This window comes from Rhinopithecus bieti, unplaced genomic scaffold (genome assembly GCF_001698545.2).
Source record: "Rhinopithecus bieti isolate Rb0 unplaced genomic scaffold, ASM169854v2 scaffold_4981, whole genome shotgun sequence".
Classification (NCBI taxonomy): Eukaryota; Metazoa; Chordata; class Mammalia; order Primates; family Cercopithecidae; genus Rhinopithecus; species Rhinopithecus bieti.
In genome coordinates, this window is record NW_016805130.1 from 2,785,466 (window position 1) to 2,797,257 (window position 11,792).

The window sequence follows — 11,792 nt, forward strand, 5'->3', positions numbered from 1 at the left end:
CAAATATTTTAAGGAAATCCTTTAAAATGTAAAAGGGACACTAGAGATAAAATCACCAATAAATTCTTTATGACATGAGCAAGTCTTTATGTCACATGTGTTATGGGATCAACATTTCTTGTGTCAGATTTTCATAAAGTAGGATGTCAATGTTCACCTGACTAGGCTTTTTTTTTCTTAATATTATAAATAAGGTTGCAAGATGCTGTTCTCAAGTACCATATGTCTTCCTTTCCATTGTTAAGAACCATTTCTAAAGATCTAACACAACACCAGATGAGCCACACTGACTAGATTTGGGGTAATTGGATTTTCTTTTCTCTTCACAAAATTATGCATGCCTGGAAAGAACAGCAAGAATAAACTGCAACCAATGCCTACTAATTACCATCAGTTAGTGCCTGGCTTTTGAAATCTGATTTAAGAAAAAAAAAAAAAATTAAAAAAATTAAAAAAACACCCAAAACAAAACCAAAAAAAAAAAAAAAAACCACAGGCTTGGCTGATAGAAAACTGTATAATGTTTAAGCAATGATGGGGGAAGCCCAATCTTAGGCAGGCTAGACTTTGGACTGAACCCAACTGATGTTTCTCATCCTTGTTTATTTTGTTACTTGACATGATTCAACTCATTAAGGATTTCAAAGGTCCAAGGGAAAGTACTTCTACTTTGCCAAGGCATCCTTAGTTGGAATTCCATTATCTACCATGATCCGAGACAAGGATTTCCTCCTACTCAGTTCTGAGTAATTATGTGTAAGCAAACCCTTGGTGTTCTTGCAGAGTGACTGTACTGAGTTGATGGTTCAACATGAATCATTCATGTGGCAGGCATCTTCAATGGAGAGGGTAAGGAGGGCTAACACTGATTTGCAGTGTTTATATGAAGTATGACTTTCTCCTTCATTTCATTTGATTCATCAGAGTTGATGTTTGTCCCTGTAAACCATTCCCTCTCCTAAAATGATTACAGGAAAAGAAGAGAGAACAAGCACATTTGATCAGTCCGTCCTGCTCTACCAAGTTTAACTTAGGCTGTGTCTTAAGAAATATTGTTTCCTCCTTGAAGAAATTGAGAATGAGTCGCTCCACCACCACCCTGGCCTGCCTGCCTTAACCCAGCCTTTTTCCTCTCTTCACTTCTCTCCCGATCAGTGAAACAAAATAAGTGTAAACTAGGAAATGAGAATTTTTTTTAATGACGCATTTTATACTTCACATTTTTAAAGCTTCCCTCTTTTGGAGATGGAGGCGGGAGAAGCAATAAATTCCTCTGAGACTATGATAAAAATGCATCCTCCCAGAATAATTCAACGAGGCACATATTTACAACTGGCATATACCTTTAGGGAGGTTAAAATCTAAGGTGGATCTCCCTCACACCTACTCCCTCCCTCCCATGCCCAAGGACATCACGTTAAACTTCTAATCTGAAAGTCTCAGATTTGAGGGCAATAGGACCTGAAGCCATTCTTTTCCTTACTTCTTTTGATAACATACCTGACAAGGCACGCTACAAGTTTCAAGAGACAACAGCTCAAAAGACAGCCTGGTACTGTTCAGGACTCTGAACCATAATGATTCTTCTGTGTCTTTAAAAGCTTTGTTAAGAGGTTCAAAGAAAAAACAACACCACATTTGAGAGACTACCTTGGCAAATTACTTGGTCTTTCTCATTCTTTTTTAACAGTTTCATTGGGATATAACTCATATACGATACCATTTACCTAAAATGTACAATAGCACAATTCACTGCTATTCACAGAGTTATGCAACCATCACCACAATCAATTTTAGAGAATTTTCATCACCCCAAAAAGAAACCCAGTCCCACTAGTAATCCATTCCTTATCCCCACCCTCCTCCAGCTCTAGGCAACCACTAGTCTACTTCTTGTCTGTATGGATTTGCCTCCTCCAAATGACAGCACACCTGGAATCTGCCCATTGTGTTAACTCTTCTGTAAAACTGTTTCCCCAAATGCAGTTACCATAAAACTACTCGCTTGAGTAAAACAATTGGGTGTGAGTGAAGTATTGTATTAGGCATACAGAAGTTGCAAAGGTGAGCTTTCTATATAGTTATGAGAATTATTCTAAAAAGAAGCAGTAACTACCACAAAAGCCATACACAATGATATGACATTTCAAAGTATCCCACCCAGTCTTGCTCTTTATAGCTGGCTGACTTCATCCCCAACTCTAAAAGCCAGGGCTCACTAGGAATTATCCCAGGCATCATTTCTCATTTATGATCAACATTCCATTCACTGGAATCCCAAATAATTTCTGACTTCCGCATGATCCCTGGAGCTTTTTAGTATGTTTATAGTCTCACAATATTGTATCAGATCTTGTAGCAGAGATGGATAGTTGCCTCTCCAAATATATGTTCTCCTCATCTACCTTAGTAAGAGAATCCCAATTTTTAACTAAGCACATAGCTACCTTATAGCTTCCCTTGCAACTGTATGTAACTCTATGACTAAGTTCTGCCCAATTATATGAGGGCAGAAATGTTGTATACAACTTCAGAGACATGGTCCTAAGGGGTAGAGGCATGCCTTTTTTTCATCTTCTTCCTCCTTCCTTCTGGCTTAATTCAGACAGTGCCAAACAGCCATCTTCAATCATCTATTGAAAGTCACACATTGATAGAGACAAACAGTCATCTTCAACCATCTAATGGAAGTCACACATTGAGTTTGACTGAGCAAAACATAGATTGAGTGTAGGTTTCTAGAAGTACCTTAAGTGTCTAGACTATCTGCCTCTAGACTTTTTACAAGAAGGAGAAATCAACTTAGACGGGGTAGCCATGAGGTTGCAAATTCGTGAAGAATCAGCAGCATGTTTGGCAGCTGAGTATTGGAGCAAGGAGCCTGCTACGAGGTTTTGAGAACAGAGTGCCGTTTTAGAGCTGGCGGCAGCATCTTAGCCCAAGAGAAGGTTATATTCCCAGAGGATGTCAATCCCAAGGACCAGTAGCTGCCGTCAGTTTGATTATGAAAACTTTAACCGGCATCAACATTGGGTGTAGAACATGCTTGCTTTGTGTATCAGAGGGACATGCTTCAGGCAGATCAAGAGATACTATTTGGCAACTTTTTCTAGAAAAGGCACATTGGGTATCATTCATTATATTCTTGAGTTTTTTGGGGTTTTTTTTTTTTTTTTTTTTGAGACCAGTCTTGCTGTTGTTGCCAGGCTGGAAATGTGGTGGCACAATCACAAGCTCAGCAGCCTCAATCACCCAGGCCTAGCAAATCCTCCTGGCTTGTGCTGGGTACTACAGTCTCACTTAGCACTACCTGGCTTAAAGATTTTTTGTTGTTGTTGAGTATTGGATTCACTGTTGCCAAGCTGGTCTCAAGCTCTGGGCTCAGATGGTTCTCTCTGGCTCAGCTTCCAAAGGCCGCACAGGACCCTGTTGCTAGCTCTCTGTCCCCCCTCTGCCAATCCCTGCCCACACCAGGAGGTGCGTTACCTTTTAATAATTGACTTTTAATAAATTGGTTATGTTGGTGGCAATGTTCTTTAAGCTGGGAAATTGTAAATTGCTCCTGAAATTTTTCATGCAGTTACCATGAACTAATTACTACCATAAAGGATGTTCTGGGTATCGATTCTTAAAAAAAAAAAAAAAAAAAGAAGGGAGAAATCAACTTTTAAGGTACTGTTATTTGGGGGCTTTCTGTTAGTCACAGAGGAACCTAATTCTAGCTGAGAATCCTATACCGTTTCTCAGGCCCTGACCCTTTTGTGCCTTCCACTATTGGCATATTCACCTTGTAGAATTTTCTCTACAGAGTAATTGTACTATCCAGCTACCAGTATGCTAAAACCGTGGAAAGGTGTCTGAGTCATGTACCCTCAACATTTTTTATCTCATATTCTTTAAAAAAGAAATCCTTGGACACTAAGAAAGGAAAATTAGATTAACTAATGAGAGCCAATAAACTCTTCATGGAAAAAAAATACTTTCAAGATAGTGGATGAAAAGTAACTAATAAAGCTGGAAGCAGAGATCTTTCCAAACATAGGGAGCAAAGTGCTTGGAGACTATAAGCCCTCAAATGTGTTTGGGAAAAAACAATCATCTAATTTCTCTATGTAATTTCCCTATTTGGTAAATAGAAATTTGGCTGGATACATTGATTGAGCCCCTATTCTTGAGAGCCTTTATGAGGCTTGTACCTCTCTGCCTGGGTTATTATCAAACTATCTGAAGACTTTCCAGTCATCTCAATCTTCTCCTTCAAATAGCAACTGTGACCTTCCTAAAATGCCAATCTGACCGTGTCTCCCCCTATTGAACTTCCCTCAATGACTTCCCCTGGTTCTTAAGGTAAAGTCACAATTATCAACGTAGCCTCCAAGGTCTGCAGCACCAGGCCTCTGCCCACATTTCAGCCAAACTCCCCCTCACCACCTCTTGGCCATGTCATTTTCTTTTTGTTCCTTCATCATGTCAAATTTCTTCTCAGCTAGGTGTCTCTTCTTATGCTGTTCACCTTACTGACTCTTCTCTCACTGCTATAATTTCCTGAGTTTCAATGAACCATCATTCGAGTCTAGGCTTAAAACATGACTTCCTAGTCCTCCTAGTCCAGATGGGGCCAGGTTCAGCCTGGTATATGCTCTCAGAGAAACCTTATACTTATCCATTATCTCTTGTATCACAATCGTAAGTTATTTTTGTAATTATCTCCTAAATGTCTATTTTCCCGACTGAGCCGTGACACCAGTAATTATGTCTGTCTTTCTCTTGATTGTATTTCTAGAACCTAAAATAGTTCCTGGACCAGATTAAATTCTGAAAAATATTTGTGAATAAATGAAGGGCACAAATATGATCAGAACTGTTCTCTCTCTAGATCTGTCTATCTATCCTGCCATAATCCTTGGTTATATGGTTTGGCTATTTCCCCACCCAAATCTCATCTTGAATTGTAATCCCCATGTGTCAGGATAGGGGCCTGATGGGAGGTGATTGAATCGTGAGGGCAGATTTCCTTCTTGCTCATGATAGTGAGTGAGTTCTCACAAGATCTAGGTGTTTGAAAGTGTCTGGCACTTCCCCCTTGACTCTCTCTCCTGGTCCTTCATGGTAAGACATGCCTACTTCCCCTTTGCCTTCTGCCATGATTGTAAGTTTCCTGAGGCCTCTCAATCATACCTCCCATTAAGCCTACAGAACTGTGAGTCAATTAAACCTCTTCCTCAAAAATTACCTAGTCTTAGGTAGTTTTTTATAGCAGTGTAAAAACAGACTAATTCACATGGGGACTAGAGACAGCTCATTCGCTAAATTAAAAAAGAAGTACCTAAATAAGCTACACTAAAATTATCTGAAACTATCTATTTATGCTTCTATTTCCATCATGGGATAGTGAGTTTCTCAAGGGCAAGAGCATGTGTATTTAACTGTCTGGTACATAGTCATCATTTACTGCAATATACAAAGCAACTTATGTCTTGAGAAAGTATGTTGGCCCTTTATCCACATCTATTTGACCTCTCAGCTCTCTGTCCCTGGTGCTCTCCACCAGTGACAGTACTCAGGCCTATGGACTTGAAGACCACCTAAAGACTGATGATTTACCAGACTGGAACTCTAATTTCAATGCTTAGCACCTATAGTAACATCTCAAATGTAAGAGAATTAGTAGTTCTGTCTTTTCCTCTGTCCCTCAAAAGCTGTTTGTTCCATGTATCCTTCGTTTCAGAAAATGGCATCACCATTCTCTAAGTTCTTGCTATAGCCTGAATATTTGTGCCTCCCCCCAAATTTATATATTGAAGCCCTTATTCCCAATGGATGTTGTTTGTATGCAGAACTTTTGGAGGTAATTAGGTCATGGGGGTGGAGCCCTCATGAATGAGATTAGTGTCCTTATAAGAAGGGACACAAGAGATGATTTCTCTATCCACCATGTGAGGATACAGCAAGAAGGCAGTCATATGTAAACCAGAGAGGGAGTCCTCTCCAGGAAATGAATTGGCTGGCACCTTGATCGTGGCCTTCTCAGCCTCCAGACTGTGAGGAACAATTTCTGTCGTTTATGCCCTGCAGTCTATTATACTTGTTATGACAGCTGATGAAGCTAATGACAAGATAAAATCCTGGTTATTTACCTTGCTATTATGCCTCATGTCTAAATCATAAGCAGGCTCTTCAGGCCTGCTTAAGCAGCATACCCAGAATCCATTGAACGGATTTTATCTTTACTGTCATTGTCCTCATCACAGCCCCATCATCCTCCATTCCTCCAGTGGCAGCCACACTGGTTTCTCTGCCCTCTCTAGTGACCCTTCTACCTATTTCCACACAGAAAACAGGGCAATCTTCTAAAATTGCAAATTAGATCATATCATAGATTAAAACACTTTAATTGTTCTCAATGGACTTTGGGAAAAAATAAAAAACAAAAAAACAAAAAACACCTGAACATCGGAACAGTGTTTCAGAGTGTATGACATGGCCTATGACATTCTAGAAGATCTGACCTCCTCACTAGTCTCTAGTCTCATCTGGGATGCTTTCCCGTCACCTGTTTTGTTCCAGCCACATTGGTCATTGTTCTTTCCTTCAAATACACTATTATCTGATTTACTTATTTTCTACTTTTGTTGTTGCTTTTTTTCTTTTTCTGAAACAGGAGCTCACTCTGTCACCCAGGCTGGAGTGCAGTGGTGCAATTGTAGCTCACTGCTTGAACTTGAACTTCTGAGCTCAAGCAATCCTCCCACCTCAGTCTCCTGAGCAGCTGGGGCTACCGGCAAACTCCACCATGCCTGGTTTATCTTTTTTACTTTGAGTATAGATGAGGTCTTGCTATATAGCCCAGGTTGGTGTTTTCTAGTTTTTTTTTTGTTGTTGTTTGTTTGTTTTTTGAGATGGAGTCTCGCTCTGTTATCCAGGCTAGAGTGCAGCGGCGTGATCTAGGCTGACTGCAACCTCCACCTCCTGGGTTCAAGCAATTCTCCTGCGTCAGCCTCTTGAGTAGCCGGGATTACAGGTACACACCACTATGCCCAGCTAATTTTTGTATTTTTAGTGGAGATGGGGTTTCACCATATTGGCCAGGCTGGTCTCAAACTCCTGACCTTGTGGTCCGCCCACCTCAGCCTCCCAAAGTGCTGGGATTACAGGTGTGAGCCACTGTAGTTTTTTACTACACCCCCTCTAGTTTTTTACTACACCCCCTCACTAAACCATTAGCTTCTTGAGGCAATGGATCTGTTTTTCATTTCACTATCCTTTCTCCAGCACTTAGACCAGGACCTGGACTGTAACAGGCCCTTAGCAGACATTTGTTGAATGAATTAATTACTAGAAAATGAGCGCTTGTGAAAGTAGGCTGAATCGAATGAGAAAAGTAATGACAGTAGGAGAAATAATAGCACACCCTTGGAAAAGAAATTCGTGAGGCAAGAAATCACACAACAAAAGGTAAAACTTAAAGAGATTCTGGATGTTAGGTTTTAATAAGTTTGGATCATGCACTCCTTTACAAATGTTATGACATTGTACAGCCTATGTTTTCAGAGTGTTCCTTGGATACTCTGAATCTCAATCAAGATCCTCTCAGCAAGGGTCATGGATGCCAGAATAAGAATGTCTAGAAGGTGATCAGTGACAGCTTTACCCTCTAGGGGAACACTTCATTCTGAAGTTTAGCTTCCATTTCACGTTGCCACTTTTTTGACATGTCAACCATTATCTCAAATTCTCCCTTTAGACAGACAGAAATGAGAGTACCCAGCTGGTGCTGCATTAACCTTGAGAAATTTTAGATTAGGTAAGGTTGTGTAGGATAAAATATGAAACAAAAAAATTACCTTAAGAATTTATTTCCCACAGTGGAGTTCCTCCAGATACAGCCAAATTTGCTAGGTTTCACTTAATTATAATTAAAATGTCATTATTAAAATTTCTCAGGAATTACACTGTGCTCATAGCTTCCAGAAAGAAGTAAATTATTGTCAAACTGTGTGGATACAGATCCATGGGTTGAATATAGTTTTTCCATTGGATTAGTGTAAAACGTAAAAGAAAATGCATGTCTTTAGAGCATTTCCTCTTGTGCACATCAAATATACAGTGTGTTGAAGGCCTGGGAGGCCATCCAACCTCCTACCTGTTGGATTACACTAGGATAGTGTCACATTTTACTAACACTCCCTAGAAAATCTTATTTTAGAAACATATTCCGCCTCATTTTATCTGAGTTTGCTTAAGGAACTGAAATCGTCGTGTCCTGAGCTCAATGCCATGTGCAAGGTCTCTGACTAGCACACAGAAAACTCTAAGGAATCGTAATTCAGTGATTCTTGCCATCTGCAAGCCTGTGGAATTCAGGTGCCCACAGGAAGGAATGGAGAGGTTTTTCCAGCCTGACCGTATCACCCATCTCACCACAAGAACCTTCTGTTTTGGCTGTCGTCCCTCTATCAGACTCAGGCTGTTCTTTATGGTCAAGTGTGAGTTTAATGTATCTGGTTTACATTCTGTTGGTGAAATGTTTCTCTCAGTTCCAAGCTCCTTTCCTTCCATCCGATGGCTTGACTGCTTTGTATTCATGTTTGTTTTTTAAGAGGAGGTAGGATGGGTGGACGTTAGGGGCCGTAAAACAACTCTAGAAGTTTAAATTCACAAAGTAGTGAAATTAATAATAATAAGGAGAAAGAGAGGCACTGTTATTGCAGAGAAAATCCAACAAGTAGGATTGGTGGTATAAGGATGTGGTAGATGATTAAATAACTATGTGAGTGTGGAGTAGGCAGTAACAGTAACCATTTTTTTATTTTTATTTTTTGGTGAATTAAGCAAAAGTTTTAATGACTATCCCTTTCTCATATTTGTGAGGTGTGGGATGCTATAAGCTATAGTACTGTGGCACAGGGCTTAGTGGGGAGGAAAACAGTTTTAAAATTTCTCTTAGAACCCAGCCCACTGGAATTATGAAAGCAGCCTCAGTAAGTAAGATAGACTTGCATGCGTCTAGTTACTGAGGTGTAGGAAAAGGAATGACTCTAGTTACTGGAAACTAGTATTTGCATTGGACAACATTATTATTTGAATTGGATGGTGGAGGCAAAGGTACATCTTAACTTTATCAAACACGTTACAGATGCAATTCTTAATTCCTCCACTTAAGGCCATTATGCTTGTGGATACAGGATGACAGTTAATACTTTAAAACACATTTTTAAAAATTACCTTTAAGCTCCTCAAATATTCTAAGGATATTCTTAAGCTCCTTCAGAATTGCAACAATAAGTTGTTTGTAGGTCAAAGACTGACACCTGCTATATCCTATTGTTGATTATTTTACAAAAGTAATTTAGTTATAGAGGCTGCTATAAAAGCCTGCCTCACTAATTTTGTGTGCCTAAAAGAATCAGAGAAATATGCTTAGAAAAATATTTTCCCTCCCCAGGGAGTAAAACAGGTTGGGCTGTGCCCATCTAACAAAGTAGCTTGCATTTTAAGGTTACATTCACTGGGATGAAAAAAAAATATTTTAGTTCAGGTAATTTCTGAAGATAACTCAGTTCAAGGTAAATGAAATATCTTCCTCAGAATAAGAGGAGCTCAGCATTGAAGGGGCTTGCTTTTCTAAGTTCTCCTTCCCTTCCATTTTTATCAGCTGGATTGAGAGTGGGTGGTTCTCACTGATCACCACCAGGGATAGCTCAGAGTGCTGAGCCTTTGCAGCTTAGTAACTTGCAGGAAGCGCTTCCCTGTTCACTCACAGGCACATCACGCTTCAATCTCCCTAGGGAGGGTGCACTCGAGGTTTGAGCGTGGGGGTGGAAATGGAGGCGTTTCCGTTCTATTTTGGTTTCTCCTACTGACTGGCTGCTCAGCTGTTCATGAGTCATCCTAACCTCAAAATCTGTCATTAAAACAGAAATAATGATACCTATTTTCTGTGCCTTACATGAATTGCATGAAGACATTATTCATATTTCTGAAATACATGTGAGAATTAGTCAAGGTTAGCTGTAAGAAAAAGTACAATGGAATTGTTTATAATCCATGATAGCTATGCTTTTATCATTTAGATTGAGAATTCTCTACACTGAAAAATGAAGAATGAGAAGAGATCCTAATAAGGATTAAATTTGACAAAACACTTATTTGATGAACTGGATTAAGATATATACAGTTTTTTAAAATATATGGCATAAGAATTTATTTATTCAAATGTTCACTTAATAACATTTTATGGAGCATCCTGGCACTGACTTAGACACTGGGATTACCACTATGACACAGAACCTCTACTAAAGGAGACCACTAGAAACAAGACTACACGATTCGAGGTGACTGCATATGCAAATCTGGTGATATTTGAGAGATGGGCATTTTAATATCATCTATACTGGTGATTCTTAAAGCAGAGATTAGGAACTTCAGAGAGAAAGAATTCAGCTTCATAGGAAGAAAAAATCTACATTTATTGCGAATATGTTTTTCTACAGCTTATTTATATTACTTAGTTGTTCTTTTTCTAAGCTTGTAAGTTTAATGTTTATATTTTACTCATTCATATTTAGAAATAAAAACATTAAAAGACATGCATTTGTCTCGGATACCATTTTGTCCATATTCTATATATTGCTTTTCCTATTTAGTGCTGTCAGTATTGTATAATAAATACTCTATAATTATAACTTTTATTAGGTGATCCTATTAACATTTCTAAATAATAACATGCCTATGCTTTAGTTTTTGCTCTCAGCATCCAGCAAGCTTACATAAGCAGATTTGTTTGCAATAGCAGTTTCTTTTGTCTTTGTTGTGAAGTGCAAGTTCCTCATGTGAATTGTTATGTACTTGACCTCTGGCTAGGAAGAGTGTTTTATGGCAGCCCCATTGAATTCTTCCTGGTCCATCCATGCACAGGTTTCTACTGCATTAAGCATCTTTACCACACACTCCTGTAACCAGACTTCTGCCAAACTGAACAGTCTTTATAGCAGGCCTGTACAAACAATAAAAGCAAGTTTCTTTATTTGGGTTTGGAGAATAAAAAAAGAAACGGAACCAACTACCTGCTCTTTATTCTCTCATTCTAGGTCCAAGAGAAGATACCCTCACGAATTGGCATTCTCTCCTTGGGATAGATAGGAGAACTCTGCATGTGATATTATTGACCTCTCTTGGACTTGAGCTCAGTTATGTGGTTTCCTCTATTTCCTGTCCTGGGAAGAGATGAAAGAGTAGCCCTGAGCCTCTGTGCAGCAGCATCCAGACACCATGGCTAGAATCCCAAATTATTAGCCTCAGTCTATGAGCTGGGCTTAGATCTTTGATTATGTTCCCTTTCCTCCCAAACAGGGCTGCCTCCTCAGTGGTTTCTCTCTCCCAGTCTTGTCACATGACATATGTGGTTCCTTTCTTAGTGCTTTATTTCCTCTACCAAACATCCATTCAGAAAGAAGTAGGATTCTAATTATTATTGTCACAATGGTTTTAGCTCATTTAGGAGAAATAAAATTTTAAAATTATTTCTAAATAAATAAATTTATTCTTTTAGCTGGCTCATGCTGTCCAATATATAAGGTATTTTCTGATTCATCATATATTTTAAGCCAAAACGCACTTGCCATCTGAACCCTAAACACATAAGTAGAATGTTTCCCTTTCTTTCACTAAGGGACAAATATCATGATAATATTTTGTGCAAAATGCACATACACAGGTGAGCATTTTCCTTCCCTTCTTGCCTCCCAAAGTAAGATAATGAAAAAACCTTAGAAACTTGTACAATAATTTAA

The 11,792-nt window shown here is 39.0% G+C and overlaps 1 long non-coding RNA gene across 1 annotated transcript in view; it reads left to right on the forward strand.

Moving 5' to 3' along the window:
* Positions 1-11,366, forward strand: part of LOC108529114 (uncharacterized) — a 42,675-nt gene extending 31,309 nt beyond the window's left edge. Inside the window, exon 3 of the long non-coding RNA XR_001885405.1 lies at positions 11,091-11,366. This is a non-coding gene — a long non-coding RNA (uncharacterized LOC108529114). The remainder of the gene's footprint in view (positions 1-11,090) is intronic.
* Positions 11,367-11,792: the final 426 nt, after the last annotated feature.